The 20,104-nt window shown below is 52.5% G+C and overlaps 1 long non-coding RNA gene across 1 annotated transcript in view; it reads left to right on the plus strand.

Moving 5' to 3' along the window:
- LOC140407858 (uncharacterized) overlaps positions 1-20,104 on the plus strand; it is a 61,041-nt gene that overhangs the window by 10,218 nt on the left and 30,719 nt on the right. Inside the window, exon 2 of the long non-coding RNA XR_011939845.1 lies at positions 2,736-2,830. This is a non-coding gene — a long non-coding RNA (uncharacterized lncRNA). The remainder of the gene's footprint in view (positions 1-2,735; positions 2,831-20,104) is intronic.

Raw genomic sequence — 20,104 nt, forward strand, 5'->3', positions numbered from 1 at the left:
TTTTCCTTGATCCGACCCGCCAAGGACTTCTCATGCCCCCTCCTAGCTCTCCTAAGCCCTTTTTCCAGCTCATTCCTTGCTACCTTGTAACCCTCAAGCGACCCTACTGAACCTTGTTTTCTCATCCTTACATACTCTTCCTTTTTCCTCTTGACAAGACATTCAACCTCTTTTGTGAACCATGGTTCCGTCACACGGCCATTTCCTCCCTGCCTGACAGGGACATGCCTATCAAGGACACGCAGTATTTGTTCCTTGAACAAGCTCCACTTTTTATTTGTGCCTTTCCCTGACAGTTTCTGTTCCCATCTTATGCTCCCTAATTCTTGCCTAATCACATCATAATTACCCCTCCCCCAATTATAAACCTTGCCCTGCCGTATGGCCCTATCCCTCTCCATTGCAATAGTGAAAGACACCGAATTGTGGTCACTATCTCCAAAGTGCTCTCCCACAAACAAATCTAACACTTGGTCCGGTTCATTACCCAGTGCCAAATCCAATGTGGCCCACCTCTTGTCGGCCTATCCACATATTGTGTCAGGAAACCCTCCTGCACACACTGTACAAAAACTGCCCCAACCAAACTGTTCGACCTATAGAGGTTCCAATCAATATTTGGAAAGTTAAAGTCACTCATGACAACTACCCTGAGACCTCCACACCTATCCATAATCTGTTTTGCAATTTCTTCCTCCACATCGCTATTACTATCTGGGGCCCTATAGAAAACTCCTAACAATGTGACCGTTCCTTTCCTATTTCTAACTTCGGCCCACATTACCTCAGTAGGCAGATCCCCTTCAAACTGCCTTTCTGCTGACGTTAAACTATCCTTGATTAACAATGCTACTCCTCCACCTCTTTTACCATCTTCCCAACTCTTACTGAAACATCTATACCCCAGAACTTCCAACAACAATTCCTTTCCCTGTTCTAACCATGTCTCCATAATGGCCACAACATCGTAGTCCCAAGTAAAAATCCACGCTCCAAGTTCGCCTACCTTATTCCGGATGCTCCTTGCATTGAAGTAGACACACTTCAACCCACCTTTCTGTCTGCCGGTACACTCCTGCGACCTTGTTACCCTCCTCAGTACCTTACTACTCTTGACACTGGCTTCTGGAACACAGCACGCTTTCCCAGCTCCCTGACAAATTAGTTTAAACCCCCCCGAAGAGCCGTAGCAAATTTCCCTCCCAGGATATTGGTGCCCCTCTGGTTCAGGTGCAAACCGTCCTGTCTGTACAGGTCCCACCTTCCCCAGAATGTGCTCCAATTATCTAGGTACCTGAAACCCTCCCTCCTACACCATCCATGCAGCCACGTGTTTATCTTCACTCTCTCCCTGTTCCTCATCTCACTAGCACGTGGCACCGGCAACAAACCAGAGATGACAACATGGTTTGTCCTGGCTCTCAGCTTCCACCCTAGCTCCCTAAATTCCTGTTTTAAATCCCCGTCCCTTATCTTACCTATGTCGTTGGTACCGATGTGTACCACGACTTGTGACTGCTCCCCTCCCCTTTAAGGGTTCTGAAAACATGGTCCGAGACGTCACGGACCCTGGCACCCGGGAGGCAACATACCATCCGTGAGTCTCTTTCGCTGCCACAGAACCGCCTATCTGTCCCTCTAACTATCAAGTCCCTAATAACTATTGCTCTCCTGCTCTCCCTCCTTCCCTTCTGAGCCACAGGGACGGACTCAGTGCTGGAGATCCGTTCACTGTGGCTTACCCCTGGTAGGTCGTCCCACTCAACAGTATCCAAAATGGTATACTTGTTACTGAGGGGAACAACCACAGAGGATCTCTGCACTGACTGTTTCCTCCCAGCCCCTCTCACCGTCACCCATCTACCTTGATTCTTCGGAGTAACTACATCCCTGAAGCTACTATCTATGACCACCTCTGCCTCCCGAATGATCCGAAGTTCATCCAGCTCCAGCTCCAGTTCCCTAACGCGGTTTCTGAGGAGCTGGAGATGGGTGCACTTCCCACAGATGAAATCAGCAGGGACACTGACGGCGTCCCTCACCTCAAACATTCTGCAGGAGGAACATTGCACTGCCTTCCCTGCCATCCCCTCTAGATAAAAAAAGAAAAAGAAAGAAAGAGCTTACCTGTTATTCACTCTACCCCTAAGGTTAAAGGAGGTGGAAGGGTGGGGGACACTACAAGTGTAGTGTCTAGGGTTTATAAACTGCCCAACTTAAATACAGGTAAAAATAAAACACTTAACCAGCAATCACTGCGCCCCACATGAGAACAGCAATCAGCTGTTATGAGCCTGCGCAAACAATTTAAATCTTTACTATTTACCCAGCAGTCACTCTGTCCTCACTCCGACTGGATTCAGCTGGAAACTCCCAACAGTAAGTTTAAAAAAAAATTTACTCCCCTTCTCAGCAAGTACTCAGTCAGCAACCACAGCGCCCGCATGATAACATCTCAGGGGAAAGAAAAAATACTTACCAGCCACTAGCCAATCACTTACCTGCAGACTGTGATGTCACGGTTCAACTTCTTTCTACTTCTACCTGCCCTCGAGTCTCCCTCTTGATCTTTACTTGGCTGGGATCCCTTCAGTGATTGCCTTTTTTTGTTTGGTTAGAGGAGGAGGGAGGGAAACACTGAAGAAGTGTTTCAGGTTTAACTGTCACTTGACAACACAAACCACCTTCAAGATAAGGTGACCGCAATGCACTGATTCAAATTTTCCCTCCAACAGCCAATCAACAGCTCTGCTCTACTGCCCTCTGCTGGATGCCTGCCTTCACTTGAACACAGTACGAAGTCTTACAACACCAGGTTAAAGTCCAACAGGTTTGTTTCGATGTCACTAGCTTTCGGAGTGCTGCTCCTTCCTCAGGTGAATGAAGAGGTATGTTCCAGAAACACATATATAGACAAATTCAAAGATGCCAAACAATGCTTGGAATGCGAACATTAGCAGGTGATTAAATCTTTACAGATCCAGAGATGGGTTTACCCCAGATTAGGTTACCCCATCTCTGGATCTGTAAAGATTTAATCACCTGCTAATGCTCGCATCCCAAGCATTGTTTGGCATCCCGGAGGGAGATCGTATCCTGTCGGCCGTCGGGGTGTTCAATGTATGCGTACTGGGGGTTGGTGTGTAGGAGCTGGACCCTCTCGACCAGGGATTTCGACTTATGGCTCCTGACGTGTTTGCAGAGCAGGACGGGCCTTGGTGTTTTCAGCCAGGACGGAAGCGAGGCCCCAGAGGTGGCTTTCCTGGGGAAAACAAGTAGGCAGTCATGGGGGGTCTCGTTTGTGGCCGTGCAAAGGAGGGACCTAATGGAGTGGAGTGCGTCGGGGAGGACCTCCTGCCAGTGGGGGACTGGGAGATTCCTAGACCGTAGGGCCAATAGGACGATCTTCCAGACCGTCGCGTTCTCCCTCTCCACCTGCCCGTTTCCCCTGGGGTTATAACTGGTAGTCCTGCTCAAGGCGATGCCCTTACTGAGCAGGTACTGACGCAGTTCGTCACTCATGAACGACGGGCCCCAGTCACTGTGAACGTACGTGAGGAAACCAAACAGGGTGAAGACACTATGTAAGGCTTTAATGACGGTGGCCGCGGTCATGTCGGGGCAAGGGATTGCAAAGGGGAAGTGGGAGAACTCGCCGATGATGTTGAGGAAATACGTGTTGCGGTTGGTGGAGGGGAGAGGCCCTTTGAAATCGATACTGAGGCGCTCAAAGGGCCGGGATGCCTTTACCAGGTGGGCCTTATCCGGTCGATAGAAGTGCGGCTTACACTCCGCACAGATTTGGCAGTCTCTGGTTATAGCCCTGACCTCCTCGGTGGAGTAGGGCAGGTTGCGGGCCTTGATGTAGTGGAGAATCCGGGTGACCCCCGGGTGGCAGAGGTCATCGTGGATAGCCCGTAGTCGGTCATCTTGCGCGCTGACGCATGTGCCGCGGGACAGGGCATCTGGGAGCTCATTGAGCTTCCCAGGACGATATACTATATCGTAGTTATAGGTGGAGAGTTCGATCCTCCACCTCAAGATATTATCATTCTTGATCTTGCCCCGCTGCGTATTGTCAAACATAAAGGCAACTGATTGTTGGTCGGTGACGAGGGTAAACCTCCTACCAGCGAGGTAGTGCCTCCAGTGCCACACGGCTTCCACGATGGCTTGGGCTTCCTTTTCGACCGATGAGTGTCAGATTTCGGAGGTGGTGAGGGTTCGTGAAAAAAATGCTACTGGCCTGCCTACCTGTTTGAGGGTAGCGGCGAGGGCGACCGGTGATGCGTTGCTCTCCACCTGGAAGGAGACGGACTCGTCCACCGTGCGCATTGCGGCTTTGGCAATATCTGCCTTGATGCAGCTGAAGGCCTGGCGGGCCTCAGCCGCCAGTGGGAAGATGGTGGCCTTGATTAGTGGGCGGCTTTGTCCGCATAGTTGGGGACCCACTGGGCGTAATAAGAAAAGAACCCGAGGCACCTTTTCAGGGCCTTGGAGCAGTGGGGAAGGGGGAGTTGCAGGAGGGTGCGCATACGGTCGGGGTCAGGTCCTAGAACCCCGTTTTCCACAACGTAGCCGAGGATGGCTCGTCTGGTTGTGCGGAAAACGCATTTCTCCTTGTTGTAAGTGAGGTTAAGGGTTCGGGCGGTTTGGAGAAATCTCTGGAGGTTGGCATCGTGGTCCTGCTGATCATGGCGCAGATGGTGATATTGTCCAAGTACGGAAATGTGGCCCGCAGCCCGTACTGGTCCACCATTCGGTCCATCATTCTGTGGAAGACCAAGACCCCGTTTGTGATGCCAAAGGGAACCCGGAGAAAGTGGAAGAGGCGGCCGTCTGCCTCAAAAGCCGTGTCGTGGAGGTCCCTCGGGCGGATTGGGTGTTGGTCGTACGCAGACTTCAGATCCACTGTGGAGAACACCCGGTTGTGCGCAATCTGATTAACCATGTCTGCAATCCGGGGAAGGGGGTACGCATCGAGGTAAGTGTACCTGTTTATGGTTTGGCTGTAATCTACAACCATCCGGTTCTTTTCCCCGGTCCTGATGACCACCACCTGAGCTCTCCAGGGGCTATTGCTGGCCTCGATGATTCCCTCCCGCAAGAGTTGCTGGACCTCGGACCTGATAACAGTCCTGTCCTGGATGGTGTACCGCCTGCTTCTGGTGGCGACTGGTTTACAGTCGGCGGTGTGATTTGCGAAGAGCGGGGGAGGGTCAACATTTAGGGTCGCGAGGCTACATACGGTGAGTGGGGGTAGGGGCCCGCCGAACTTCAGAGTTAGGCTCCTGATGTTACATTAGAAGTCTTGTCCCAACAAGAGAGGAGCGCAGAGGTCGAGGAGTACATATAATTTACAATTGGCGTACTCGGCGCCCTGTATTGCGAGGGTTGCGGTAGTGCACCCCTGGATCTGCACCGAGTGCGACCCAGAAGCAAGGGAGATGTTTTGATGTGCCGGGAAGATTGGGAGCAGGCAGCGTCTTACCATGTGTGGATGAATGAAGCTCTCCGTGCTCCCGGAGTCGAACAGGCAAGGTGTTTTGTGTCCATTTACCGGACAGTCATCATGGAACTCCAGAGGTGTTTGGGTCGCAACTGGTCAAGGGTGACCGCGCTGAGTTGCGGGTAGCCGGCGTGGTCGGAGGTGCTGGAGTGGTCCCAAGATGGCTGCCCCCGTCGATCGCACGTGTTGGGCGGCGATGCAGATGGCGGGCAAGATGGTGGCCCCCATCGGACGCATGTGTCGGGCGGTGAGGAAGATGGCGTCCAAGATGGCGGCCCCCATGAATTGCACGTGGCGGGCAACGTGGGCGAGGACAGGGGCCGCCCACGTTGGGTGGGGTGGAAGATGGCTGCCCCCACGGCCAACACGAGGCCGATGACGCAACCGGCAGACACGCTGCCACACTGCGGGATCTGCGGGCCTGTGAGTCTGAGGGTCGGGCTTGCGATTTAGAGGTTTGGCACGTGGCCAGGCAAACTTTATCAAAATGTCCTTTTCTTCCGCAGTCGCTGCAGTTCGCATTCCGGGCCAGGCAGAGCTGCCGGGGGTGATGAGGCTGGCCGCAGAAATAACAGGATAGCCCCCCATGGTGGGCGGGCAGCCGCGCGGCACAGGCCTGGGGTACCCTTTGGTCGGGGGTCCACGAGGACGGGAACACGTTAAGGCTTTGGAACGCTACTTCTAGAGAGGAGGCTAATTTTACCGTCTCTTCCAGGTCTAGGGCACATTTTTCGACTTAGGCACTCTCTCACGTAGTTGGACCAAACTCCAGCCACGTAGATGTCCCGGACGGTGAGGTCCATATGTTGAGTGGCCGTAACGGCCTGGTAATTGCAACTTCGTGCAAGGACTTTGAGGTCGCGTAGGTACTCTTCCAGCGATTCCCCGGGGTGCTGGCGGGTAGTGAGGAGATGTCGCGCATATACCTCGTTCACTGGCTTTACGTAGAGCCATTGCGAGGGCATCTGCGTAAGTGGAGGCTTCCCCGAGTTGAACAGAGATTCGATGGCTCACCCGGGCATGGAGGAGACTCAGCTTCTGTTCATCGGTGACGGAAGGCGAGGAGGAGGCGGCGAGGTTGGCCTTGAAACAGCGGAGCCAGTGCGAAAAAATCCCTTTCACCTCCGCGGCCTGCGGATCGAGTTCCAGTCGGTCAGGTTTGAGGGCCGATTCCATTGTGGCGTTGTAGTTGATTAAATTGATGCAACCATCAATTCACACAAAACCAGGAGTAGAAGTAAACTGTGGCTTTAATCAACTAGAACAGTGCCTGCCTGCGACTGATCTGCTAGTGAGGGCCGCCTACAGGGCTACTGCTCTTTATACCTCCCCTCAAGGGGTGGAGCCAGGGGCAGAGCCCACACAGGCACCAACATGATACATTACAGGTAATACCTTATAATGGTCCATAGGTGGAGCCCATATGGGCAACAGCGTGACACAGTGATATACATGGTGAATGGTTACTGCAAAACGTTCACCACACTAATCCGCTGGGACCTTTCCAGATTCTAGGGAATTTTGGAAGGTTACAACCAATGCTCTCGCTATCACTGAAGCAGGTTCCTTTAAGACTCTAGCATGTAGGCCATGAGGTCCAGGGGCCTCGTCAGTCTTTTGTCCCATTAGTTTTCCTAGTATATTTTCTCTAAGATAATATTGATCTTAACCTCCTTCCCTTTTCTTTTGCCACTCGATTTTCTCTATTCTTAGGATGCTTTTCGTGCCTTTTACCATGAAGGCAGATAAATGAATTTATAAGGCTACTCTTGAGGAAGAAGAACAGACCATTTCACAGCTCTCTGACTTACATGCTACTCTGCAATTGCTTACATGGTCCCACTCAGCGTGTAACATTTTTAATCAATTCTTAGATTCAACCTGTGAATCAAAAGGCCGGGGTATCGACTGTGTAACAAGCTTATGGTTCATTTGTATTTATTTTGTATCATATCTGGTCTTCCAGGTGCAAAGGGAAGGAGAAGGACTCCCTCCACACATTCAGAAAGTAAAACCATGCTCCCTCCAAAACAAATATTGTTAAACTCAAGACTTCCCTTTTTTCATGACTTTATTAATTACCATCACTCCCCTCAATTCTTTGCTTCATGGTCTTTTCTGGTGGAAAAGCTCATATACATTAAATTTTGTAGTGCACCCTAAGGCAATGAAGAGTGGCTTTTACTTTCTGGCATGGTTTTTCAAAGTGCGGGTCGTGACCTGCGGGTGAGTGGTGGGAAGGTGTCAGAAGGGTCGGTTAGCTGCAGCAGCTGTGCGATGATCCCGATTGAGGGAGAAATACCCAATGGCCGCAACTGGCATTTAACTTGAGAATGGCAGCCACTACCAGCTTTTAAATGAGAATAAAATGAGGCTGTGTGTGTAGTCTTCCAACCATAAGCAGCAGCAGTGAACAGGTCATGAGGTTAAGCACCCTGTACAGACGTGCTTCTGGCACCAAATCACGGAAGAGAACTTCCTCCATTTTCTAGCTGTTAGCAAGCAATGCAAGAGGACAGTGAAGATGGATCATTTTTGTTACAAGGAAGAGATGGCCGGAGACACAAATAGGCAATGTACCTACTAACTAGGATCTCACATCGTAATCTGCTAGAGAGAGCTACTCTGGATAATCCACGGCAGGTCAGAACAGTGCTAGTGTTAGCTCTGTACAGAGCTCCAGGGCTTCTAGTTAACAGCTTACAAAGAAGAAACTTAACTCAGGAACAAAGCAGCATAAAGATGATTTCTTGAGGTATGGTTTTGTCAATTGTGTCAATGCAAAAAAGGATGCAAACCCCAAGGGCTGGATTCTTTGGCCGTGCCTGCTGCACGATCACCACTGACAGGAATCATGTAAAGGTCCGTTGACCTCGGGTTGGAATTTCAGGTCACTGGACTGGCACGGCCAAAGAATCCCGCCCCATATGTGTTATATGCAGAGAAGTACTGGCAAATGAGAGGACAAGTTTCAGATTTTGAAAGAGAAGTTGTGGGTGAAAAATTGAGGTTGAGACACCAGAGTCAGTTGTTAGCTTAGGGTTGTTTCCAAATGAAAAGACTACACTGCTGTACCTGAACTGTGACAACACAAGGAAAACATGTCAAAAGTCTATGAGGCGATCGGCATTCTGGAGTAGCATCTCCCAGGAGTATCCGGTGCTGAGTAAAACAAGTATTTTGTTACTATCGCCCTTCACCACGAGCCACATGTGCGAAGTTGGGTTTTCCGTTCTCACAAAGATGAAGATGGCACAAAGGAACTGGCTGAACTCTGCACCCAATATGCGCATTGCCCTCTCCTCCTGTGAACCTGCATGGAGTGAGATTGTGAGGACATGCCGGCTCCCTTTTGCATTAAAGGTACCCAAACGTGACATGTGTCATGAAGGTCAGCCGGCGTGGGTCCCGAAGGTTGGCCGGTTGGCAAAAGTGGGTCTGGGAAAAAAGTTTGAAAAACACTGCTTTAGAACATCAAGGATCCAATAAGTAACAACATTGTTCATTAAAATTAGGCTTGAGCGGTTATGGGTCAAGACAAGCAGATTCAAATAGGATGTTGCAGGTCAATATTGCTGGTAAACTCACTTCCCTTGCTTATTTATTACCTCCAAACTACGGAACTGGAATATGAAAATCATTAAAATGGGACAGTCAGGGCAGAAATACATTTGGTGGAACGAGATGGGCACAGCCTCCAGTCGTTTCAGTCAAGAGAATAAGGTAAAGATTTGAGAACGGGATATAATAAAGACTAACAAAGTTTGGATAAAATAACTTTTGACGTGCGTGCAGGTGTTTGAAGGAGTTGAAATGCTAATTAACTGAGAAACAAGATAAACATATTTATATACAGGAAGTGGGGAACAATAGAAATGTACAGCGGGATTCTCCATTCCTGAGACTAAGTGTTGATGCCAGGGCAGGATTTGTAGACTTCCAGGACAGCAAAACTGGTGCCACACCTGGACCGACTGCTAAGGAGCTGGCACCAGCGCCATGTGGAATACAATCTATTCCAATGAGAAATGGCGCCGGATACTCCGGATTTGTAATTGACACTCAGGAGGCTGACAAGCTGCAGCCACATATACATACTATACGCCCCACACACACCATCCCAGCCAACAAGATGGCACTGGTAGCACTGGAGCGTGCCCATTCTGCTGACAGGTTGGCTGGGGCCAGAGGGCACCTAGGGGGGTGGACTGGGGGTTCACCCATACAACCTGGGGCCCTAAGTTCACGGTGGGCAGTCAGTGGCATGCACAGCTGCATAGCTGCCTTGCAGGCTGTGGCAATGGTGTTCCGTGGCCGTCCACCCCAACCCCACAGCCCACCTCCTGGCCACCCCCTGCTACTCCCCCGGCGCTGGCAGAAGCCCCCAGGCCAGCGGCACACCTGTCAGCTAACTATGGCGATGTTGGACACTTTCCGTACCCCCTCTCTCTCCCTCAGCAGCCACGGCACCTTTTTCACGATTTTTAAAAGCACAAGTGAACCTCGCCATCGGGAATTTGCCCCAGTGGAGGTGGAGAATTCCAGAGGCCTTCAGAATGCCGGGTGAGGCCTGCTAATGATATGCCAAAGGTGTTCACTATACGTGCAGAGTGGAATGCATTGATGTTTCTATTGAGGCACTGGAGATTTGCGATTTGGCGTGAAACGGAACCCGCCACAATTTTGGCGACAAAATCAATTCTCCGCCCAATCGCATTTCCCGATTCCAACGTCAGTTGACAGAGAATCCCGCTCATAGAATTTTAGCTGTTAAAACTGCAGAAGAGGCACAATGGCATAGTGGTTAGATCCTGGCTCTGGGTCACTACCCATGTGCAGTTTGCACATTCTCCCCGTGTCTGTGGGCCTCATCCCCACAACCCAAAGATGTGCAGGACACGCTAAATTGCCCCTTAATTGGAAAAAAAAAATTGGGTACTCTAAATTAAACAAAAACTGCAGAAGAGATGAATTTAAAGTGTAGGCATGAAAACATAATTCACACTCATGTGCTAAATGTTTGGCTTCTAAAGCGAGTCGTTATTTAGAGATAGGACGAGAGCAAAAAGGAAATTTGATATATCCATCGCTGTGTAGATCTGTACTGGCAGGAAAGGTGGACAGGAGAAAGAAGATAAGCAGCTGGAAAAGCAGTTACAATCACAGCCAAGCATAGTTGGAAAGCAGAATTCTCCCTGAAAGCCAAATTTGAGGCTGGAAGCTGCTGATTTGAAAACGTCAGAGACAAACTACGCTGGACTGAAGAGTGGGCGGCACGGTAGTGAAGTGTTGGGTGCTCTGAGGTACAGACGAACCAACACGGTTGCGATTGGTACAGCGCAGTTTTATTCCATTAAACTATTTATACATCAGACTTGGTACTCAGCACGTTGTGACTGTGTGAGTGTCTTGCTATGAGGTCCTGGCCCTGTGCCGTCTCCAGGTGGACTGCCGAGGAAATGTCGTGTTTCTTGTCTTATACTGTGTCTGCTCTTGTCTGTGATTGGCTGTCGTGTTATGTGTGCTAATTGGTCCGTTGGTCTGTCTATCATTATGTATGTGTTATGATGTATGTTTGAATATCATGACAGGTAGCAGTGGTTAGCACTGTTGCTTTCCAGTGCCAGGGACCCGGCTTTGATTCCCGGCTTGGGTCACTGTCTGTGTGGAGTCTGCACGTTCTCCCTGTGTCTGCTTGGGTTTCCTCCGGATGCTCCGGTTTCCTCCCACAAGTCCCAAAAGAAGTGTTTGTGAGGTAAATTGGACATTCTGAATTCTCCCTCTGTGTACCCGAACAGGCGCCGGAGTGTCATTGCAGTGTTAATGTAAGCCTACTTGTGACACTAAGATTATTAAAGGCTTCCTAAATTTAAAAATAACTCGTGGATGGTAACTATTTGCTGGATTAAGTTTATACAGTTACACTGTATGGCTGATTGTTTTCGGACAAGGGACATTTCTAAAAGTTCAGGGATGTAGATGGATGGGAAAGTGGTGAATTCAGGAGCATTGAGTGTGTGTGTAGCCATTTTTGTAGTTAAATGTACCTTTGTTTTGTATTATGGCCTTTCTTGCTGTGTGTGTTATATGTTAATGAACCTTCTTTTATTTGAGCAGTTACAACAAGATTGGACTTTTCCCTCATTGGTTTGAATATCTGTCCTCACATTATGCCAAAACGGAAAAACACATTCTCAAGAACTGGGGTGGGATTCTCCGATGCCCCGCCGGGTCGGAGAGGCGCTGGGGGGCGGGAATCGCCCGGCGGTTCTCTGGCCCGCAATGGGCCGAAGTCCCGCTGCTGTCATGCCAGTCCCGCCGGCATGAATCAAATCACCTATCTTGTCGGTGGGACTGGCGGCTCCGGGGTTCTGTGGGGGGGGCGCGGGGCGATCTGAGCCCAGGGGGGTGCCCCCACAGTCGCCTGGCCCACGATTGGGGCCCACCAATCCGCGGGCCGGCCTGTGCCGTGGGGGCACTGTTTTCCTTCCGCCCTGGCCACAACCTCCGCGATAGCTGATGCGGAAGTGACCCGCCCCCCCCTGCGCATGCGCGGGGATGACGTCAGCAGCCGCCTGCGCTCCCACGCAAACGCGGACTTCCGCCGACCGGCAAAGTCCTTTTGGCCCCGACGCCGGAGTGGTTCACGCCACTCCATCCCGCCGGGACCCCCCGCCCCGCTGGGTAGGGGAGAATCCCGCCCCTGATGCTCGAAGTTACCTTTCTGGAGTTTGGGATACTGTTAGGATTGTCTGAGAATCCTAATAATTTTCATTTTGTAAGGCTATGAGGGAAGCCGACCAAACCACAAGAGTGATAACATTGACCAATCGGTACTTTTTATGATAAAATAAACATTAATTTAAACACAGAATTAACCACATTAACAACAAAGAAATAGCTTTCCAGATAACAGTTAAAACAGTTCTTAATTAAAAGGAAAAAAGAAACTTAAACTCACTGTCTACACCTGTCACCATATATTCCAAGTAAGCAACCCATTGCAGTTCAAATGTCACTCATAAATAAAGTCAACAATAAGGGTTACTTGGTTCTCTGTGCAGACCTTTGGAGAGAGACCCTTTCAGGAACTACCTGAAAATCCTTCTGTCTTGCTAGACATTTCTGTTCAACTTAAAAATCTATGGCAGACTGCAAAACTACAGACAGACCTGGCACCACTCATTAATGACATCATAAGGCATTCTTCGGTTTCCTCCTACTAAGATGTCACATGACCTGCTTAGCTAGGACTAAACACAATCCCTCAAATTATGTACACCCCAGGGATCCTCCAAAATAAAAACAATGTTCCATTAGCCATCTCTCTGTAATCAAATAAATGGTTAAAATCAGTGAATACCTCTCCTTTACGACCCCTCAATCACAGCTTTGGCAGACATACTGCCTGTACATATTTGGAGCCATGGGGTTGGATTCTCCGCAGTCTGGGCCGAAATCGTGTTCGGCGCGTGGATGGAGAATCCACTTTCAGCTGAAATCGGGCCCGGCGCCAGTCCGGCAATTCTCCGGGACCCGAGAATCGGCGTGATCGCGCAGTACGCCACGCGGCTGGGGGCCCATTGACAGAGGCCACCCAATGATCCTCCACTCCCGACCGGCCGAGTTCCTGACGGCGTTGGACTTACCACCTACTGCCGGTCGGGATGCGGGTATGGTGGCGGCAGACTCAGTCCGCGGCCGCACTGGTGTGGGGGTGGGGGGACAAGACATCGGGGGGGCCTTATAGGCAGCCGGGAATTAGATCCGCATGGTTAGATGATCGGGTGCGCAACCGATCGGGGGGGGGGCGGGGGGGTCTAATTTTTCTGTCTGCCTCTGCGGCCCAAGTTCGCCACGGAGCTCGGCGCGTCCGCTAGAGGCCGCCGCCGTGTGCATGCGCAGAATCCTGACTGGAAGTGCGGGGGCCCGGAATTACTCCGGGTCTCTGCGAGCACCCTGCAGGGCATTGAATTAGCTGATCTTTTTTCAGGAATCTCTGAAGTAAACCTCTAGAGTTTGTATGTCGGCGTGGGGACATCGTCCCATTTTGGGAGAATCCAGCCCAGTGTGTTTTAATGACATTACTGCAACAAAATATAAAACACAATTCAAAACCTTTTCCTCCATTCATGACAACACCATAAGACCATAAGACATAGAAGCGGAAGTAAGGCCATTCGGCCCATCGAGTCCACTCCACCATTCAATCATGGCTGATTTCAACTCCGTTTAGCCGCTCTCTCTCCATAGCCCTTAACTCTTCGAGAAATCAAGAATTTATCAACTTCTGTCTTAAAGACACTCAACGTCCCGGCCTCCACTGCCCTCTGTGGCAATGAATTCCACAGACCCACCACTCTCTGTCTGAAGAAATTTCTCCTCATCTCTGTTCTAAAGTGACTCCCTTTTATTCTAAGGCTGTGCCCCTGGGCCCTAGTCTCCCCTGCTAATGGAAACAACTTCCCTACGTCCACCATTAATTATCTCGTAAGTTTCTATTAGATCTCCCCTCAACCTCCTAAACTCCAATGAATATAATCCCAGGATCCTCAGACGTTCATCGTATGTTAGGCCTACCATTCCTGGGATCATCCGTGTGAACCTCCGCTGGACCCGCTCCAGTGCCAGTATGTCCTTCCTGAGGTGTGGGGCCCAAAATTGCTCACAGTATTCTAAATGGGGCCTAACTAGTGCTTTATAAAGCTTCAGAAGTACATCCCTGCTTTTATATTCCAAGCCTCTTGAGATAAATGACAACATTGCATTTGCTTTCTTAATTACAGACTCAACCTGCAAGTTTACCGTTAGAGAATCCTGGACTAGGACTCCCAAGTCCCTTTGCACTTCAGCATTATGAATTTTGTCACCGTTTAGAAAATAGTCCATGCCTCTATTCTTTTTTCCAAAGTGCAAGACCTCGCACTTTGCATCTAACTTCAGCGGGGTTCTTAACAAACCCTTAAAGTGAACAAGCTCACTCTCACTTTGGCAAACAGCATGCAGAACATCCAGAATTGCTTTACTGCAGCAGCAATGGGTCAACAATAAAGATGAGTTGTCTTCCTGCTATACTTAAATGAAATGCAGCATTCTGTGCATTCCATTTCAATCCCCATTACCATGTTCAGCACGGTAATTATGCAAAATATTTTGTCAGGTTATCCTATAACAGATAACATAACTCTGCAGGCGCTGTGGAATATTCATTGTGTCAAGGACGACCCCTTGCTCTGCATCCTACATTTTCATCAAATTTCGAGTGCTATTTAGAGCAGTAATTCTTTCTGGATAACAGGGTTCAAAACTATAAGCCACAAGGATCATTGAATACAGCTGATTGTATTAAAATGAATACCTTTGTGACCAAACCTGTGAGAAACCAGAAAATTGAAACGCTGCCTCATGCCCTACTATGATGAAAGAACTCTCCTGAATTCTATTAAAATAAAATAGCAACTGTGAACATGGTATGGCTTAGAATACTGGCAACGGGATTCTCCGATATTGAGGCAGAGTGTCCATGCCATCCTGAAAGCCTTCGTGTTTCACGACTGCGCGAAACGGCCACGATAACGATCGATTCAGGCCCTGAAATGCGGTGGGCGTGGCGCCAGAGCAGCGGCGTCATCGCGCGACGCCCGGCTGATGCCGCGCTGCACAATTTAAAGTGCGCGCTCCGCACACAGGACCCGAAGGATTGAGATGGCTGAGCCCCGCCGTGCCGCTCCCAGGTTCCGGGACAGCGATCTAGAGATTCTATTAGACGCAGTAGAAGAGCGCAGGGCTATCCTGTGCCCAAGACGTGGTCACCGGCACCCGTCCAGCACTGTGAAGCGCGGCGGGCGTGAAGTGGGCACCGCGGTTAGTGCTGTGGGGCACACCCCCCCGCTCTGGAGACCAGTGCCGGAAGAAGCTCCACGACCTCACGAGGGCTGCCAGGGTAAGCACGCCGAGAGTTCCCCTGGGCCACACCCCACCCCCCCACCCCCCCACCACGTTTTGCGTGAACCCCCCCTGTCCACACAGGAGGGGGGGGCACCATGTTGCACCCGACCCACATGGGCAACACCCCCCCTTGAGAGCTGCCATGGCGTGGTGCCCAGTGTCCCCCACCCAGTCATAATGTTGCCAACATCTGCGCGTCTTGAAAAAAAAATGAAAATCACTTATTGTCACAAGTAGGCTTCAATGAAGTTACTGTGAAAACTTGATGCTGACTGTGATGCTTCCCCCCCCTCCGCAGATTAAGACAGCTCACAACCACCGTGAGCATACAAGGACCAGAGGGGGGGTGTTGCCCATGTGACGAGGAGAGTGCTGCGGGCCAGGACAGTGATGGAGAGAGGACGGGGACTCTGGACCGTGACGTCCAGAGGACGGCCAGACTGACGATGGACAGACCGGACATGGCACCTAACGTGGGCCACGGATTACGCGCAGCGGTCCAAGGATCGACCCAGGAGATCCCAGACCTGGGGACAGATGAGGACCTTGAGTTTGCGTTACTGCTGTCACCCGCAACATCCACCATCACAGGTACACGCACCTCGGTTGGCCATTTTAGTGATGACGCTTCTGGGTCACTGACTGGTGCGCACCACACAGCCGAACCGGTACAGCAGGTGGAGGTAGGAGCAGCCGAGCGGCTGGACGGTCGGAGGGCACGCCAGGCCTAGCACCCAGCTGCCGCCCAGACAGTTCCAGGGTTCCTGGACTTACCAGACCCACCCACAGACCCAATGCCTTTGGAAACCCAGGGAGTGGACAACGGGATGACGGCCGCCTTCCAGCATCTGCAGACGCAGTTGGAGGAATCCATCCGTGTCTAGGAGCAGGGAATGGTGCCGGTCATGGCTGCCACCCAGGCCGACACCGCACGGGTGTCATCCGCGGTGGAGGCAATGGGGGCAACGGTTTCGGCCATGGGTCAGGCTCTGCAAGGCGTGGGGCTTCATGTGCAGGCGTCATCCGTGGCCCAGGACAGGGCTGCCCTCTCACAGGCAGCCAGGTCCCAGAGCCAACTGGACATTGCCGCTGCGCTCCGGGGTCTGGCCCAGTCTCAGCAGGCCATCGCTGAGAGCATTGGCGGCCTTGCGCACGTGCTGGATGGTGTTGCACAAGCCCAGCGGGAGGTTGCACAGTCCCTGACAGGGAAAGCGCACTCCCTGAGCTCCACCGCTGTGAACGTTCATGTCATGATATTCAAACACACATCACAACACACACATCATGATAGACAGACCAACAGACCAATTAGCACACATAACACGACAGCCAATCACAGACAAGAGCAGACACAGTATAAGATAAGAAACACGACACCTCCTGGTCAGTCCATCTGGAGACAGGACAAGGCCAGGACCTCATTAACTAGACACTCACACAGTCACCACGTGCTGAGTACCAAGTCAGATGTGTAAATAAGTAGTTGGAATAAAACTGCGTTGTACCAATCGCAACCGTGTTGGTTCGTCTGTACCTCAGAGCACCCAACACCACAGTTCAGACCCTGGTGGATGCCGCAGCCGGCCTCCAGGACTGGCAGCGCCAGGTGTCGGTGGTGCAACGGCGCTTGTCTCCGCTCGTATCAATGTCCCATAGTGAGGCCCGGGGGCCAACGGGCTCCCCGAAGGAGGAGGAGGTTCCAGGGCCCGTCCCGGTGACTGATGCAAAGGAGGTCCCGGAACACTCGGACTCCCCTCGTCCGTCCCTGGTGCATCTGGTGGGCAGCGGGCAGGACAGGGTGGCACCACGCCACATAGCACGGCCGCCGAGCAGCCTGGCCCATCGAAGCCGGGCCGCCCCAGGAAACGCGCGCCGACGGGAAGCCACGTCGCAGGGCAGGAGTCTCAACAGTCCGCCTCCACTCCTGCTGTACCGTCTGGGGAAACACCAAGGCGTAGTAAGGCAAAGAAGTTAAACACGTAGTAAGTTGGCACGGGTGCAGGGCACAGCTTAGTTCTAGGGGCTAGGGCACTTGTCTGTGAATGTCACGAATAAAGTCACTGTTACATAAAACCTAGATGACTCTGTGCTATGTCCGGTGCCTGACGGGTCGTGAGGGGGACTGAGTGGCGCTGGGGTTGAAGTTCGCTACAATGATGATGCCGGGTGTGTGTCCCCTCCCCCCCCACCCCCAACCCAACCTCCCCTCATCCTAGGAACACCAACGCCAGCTACCACACATGGCCATGTGATGGAGTGTCCGTGATGCATATAGGGACCACCCAGGTGGAGGGTGTAGCTGTGGCCGTGAGTCAGACATTGTCTAACGATCCGGAGCTCACAGCTCATCGCAGAGCGGGTTGTCATCAGTCAACATGACACTGATCACACCCGCTTACACAAGCAACTGTGTGATACCATCCCGTTGTGCCCCAGGTGTAAGTTGCTGTGAAAGTGGTGGTATGGGCGCTAGGGTTGTCGGATGGTGCGGGAGGTGGGGGGGGGGTGCTGGGTGGTGCGTTTGTGCGAAACGGTGGTGCAAGTGCCCGTGCTCAGCGATGCCCTCCCCCTAGTTGGTGAAGCGTGCGGTGATCAACGCCTCGCGTGCTCGCTCGCCAAGCCAGTGGCCTCCTCCTCCTCCTCCTCATGTACAGATGTGTCGCCGTCATCGGGCACCCCCTGTGCTTCCTCCTCCAGGTCATCACCCCTCTGCTGGGCAATGTTGTGTAGCACACAGCAGACAACAAATATGCGGCCGGCCCTCTCGGAATGGTACTGCAGGGCACCTCCAGAGCGGTCCAGGCACCTGAATCGCATCTTCCAGAGGCCGAAGCACCTCTCCACAACACCCCTGGTTGCTGCATGGGCCTCATTGCAGCGGGTCTCCGTGTTGGTCTGTGGCCTCCGTATAGGCATCATCAGCCACCACCGCAACGGGTAACCCCTGTCACCCAGCAACTAGCCCCTCAGCCGGGGGGGGGGGGGGGGGGGGGGGGGGGGCGGTGTCCCTTGAACATTGTGGGGATGTGCGATTGCGGCAGTATAAAGGCATCATGCACACTGCCGGGGTACTGGGCGCACACATGCATGATCATCATGCGGTGGTCGCAGGCTACCTGAATATTCATGGAGTAGGTCCCCTTTCTGTTCCTGAAAGATTCCCTGTTCTCCGAGGGTGGACGCATGGCGACGTGCGCCCCATCAATCATCCCCTGGACCATCGGTATCCCGGCCACGGTGGCGAATACCACTGCCCGGGCATCCTGGTGTGCGTGGTCCTCCGGAAACTGTATGTGCCTTTCGGCGATGGCATACAGGGTGTTGGTCATGGCTCGCGCCATGAGGTGGCATATCTGTGCCACAGACTCCCTGCTCAATCGGAGTCTCCTCCTGCATGCCCTTTCTGGCAGGTCCTCGAACGACATGTGGTCACGGTAGACTCGAGGCCTCATGGGGCGCCTCTGGCGATTTGGCACCACCACGTGCTCCTCCTCCTCCCCCTGCGCCCCATCAAGATCAGAATCCTCGTCCTGTGCATCCCCTACGATGCGGTGGTCATTGTCCCCTCCGCCTCCTCCTGCACATGTCGGGCGTGCGGGCCTGCAGCCTCAGCGGCTGGCACGGGGCCCTCTGCAGCCACTCCCTCTGCTGCAGCCGCTGCTGCCGCAGCTGCTCTGAGCCGCCTGCGTCGATGCTGCCGATGCAGCGGCTCCCGCCACAGCGGCAAACATAGCTTGCTGGTGCGCAAACATGATGATCTGCAAGGTGGGGGGCGGGGGGGAGGTGAGGAGAAACAACATGGTTAACGATGGCGCTTGGACACCTCGACAGCCAGGTGCCATGGGATACATGTGTGCCCCGGTTGCCTGGTCTCGCTACAGACACGCAGGCACCCTGACCCCTGCCCACAGTCTCCGGCCAGTTCACCCCGTCCCTCCTCATTGCTGCGCCAGCGGCCTTGGCTCATCAGCATGACCTCAAATTGCGAGCATACCTTAGCCACTGTTCTGCCATGGGAGGCCGGCTGGCATGTCGCTCTCGCATATAACCCTCCCCAACCCCCACCACGGGCATGACTGCATCCTTCCCTTCCTCCCCCCCCCCCCCCCCCCATCCCACGGGTCTGACTGCATCCTTCCCCTCCCCCTCCTCCCTCATCCCCCCCCCCCGGCATGGCGGCATCCTGCCCCCCCCCCCCCCCCCCCCCGCGGACATGGCAGCACCCTTCCCCAAAAACCCTCCCCACGGCCGGTGCTGCCAAAACTCCGGGAAAGCCAAAACTTCACTCACCACCTTACTCCTGATCGTCAGCCAGCACGAGTCGCTGACAAATTTATTTAGCCGGGGTGAACGGCGACTTCGGCCCATCCGGGCCGCTGAGTAGTGGGGGGGCCCGGAGAATCGCCGTACTTAGTGCCTCGAGCGATTCTCCGGCCTCGATGACGCCGTTCCCGCCGGTTGGAAGAATGGCGGAACGTCGTCAGACCAGCGTCGCGCGAAAAATCGCCGCGAATGGCTATCCTCCCAGCCGGCGCAGCATGGGAGAATCCCGCCCTGAGTCACTCTGACCTTAACTGACCATAGCTGATCCAAAGTGGACATAGACTGATAATCAGTGAAATAATGGCACGATTCTCCGGAAAAATT

This window comes from Scyliorhinus torazame, chromosome 2 (genome assembly GCF_047496885.1).
Source record: "Scyliorhinus torazame isolate Kashiwa2021f chromosome 2, sScyTor2.1, whole genome shotgun sequence".
NCBI classification, from domain to species: domain Eukaryota; kingdom Metazoa; phylum Chordata; class Chondrichthyes; order Carcharhiniformes; family Scyliorhinidae; genus Scyliorhinus; species Scyliorhinus torazame.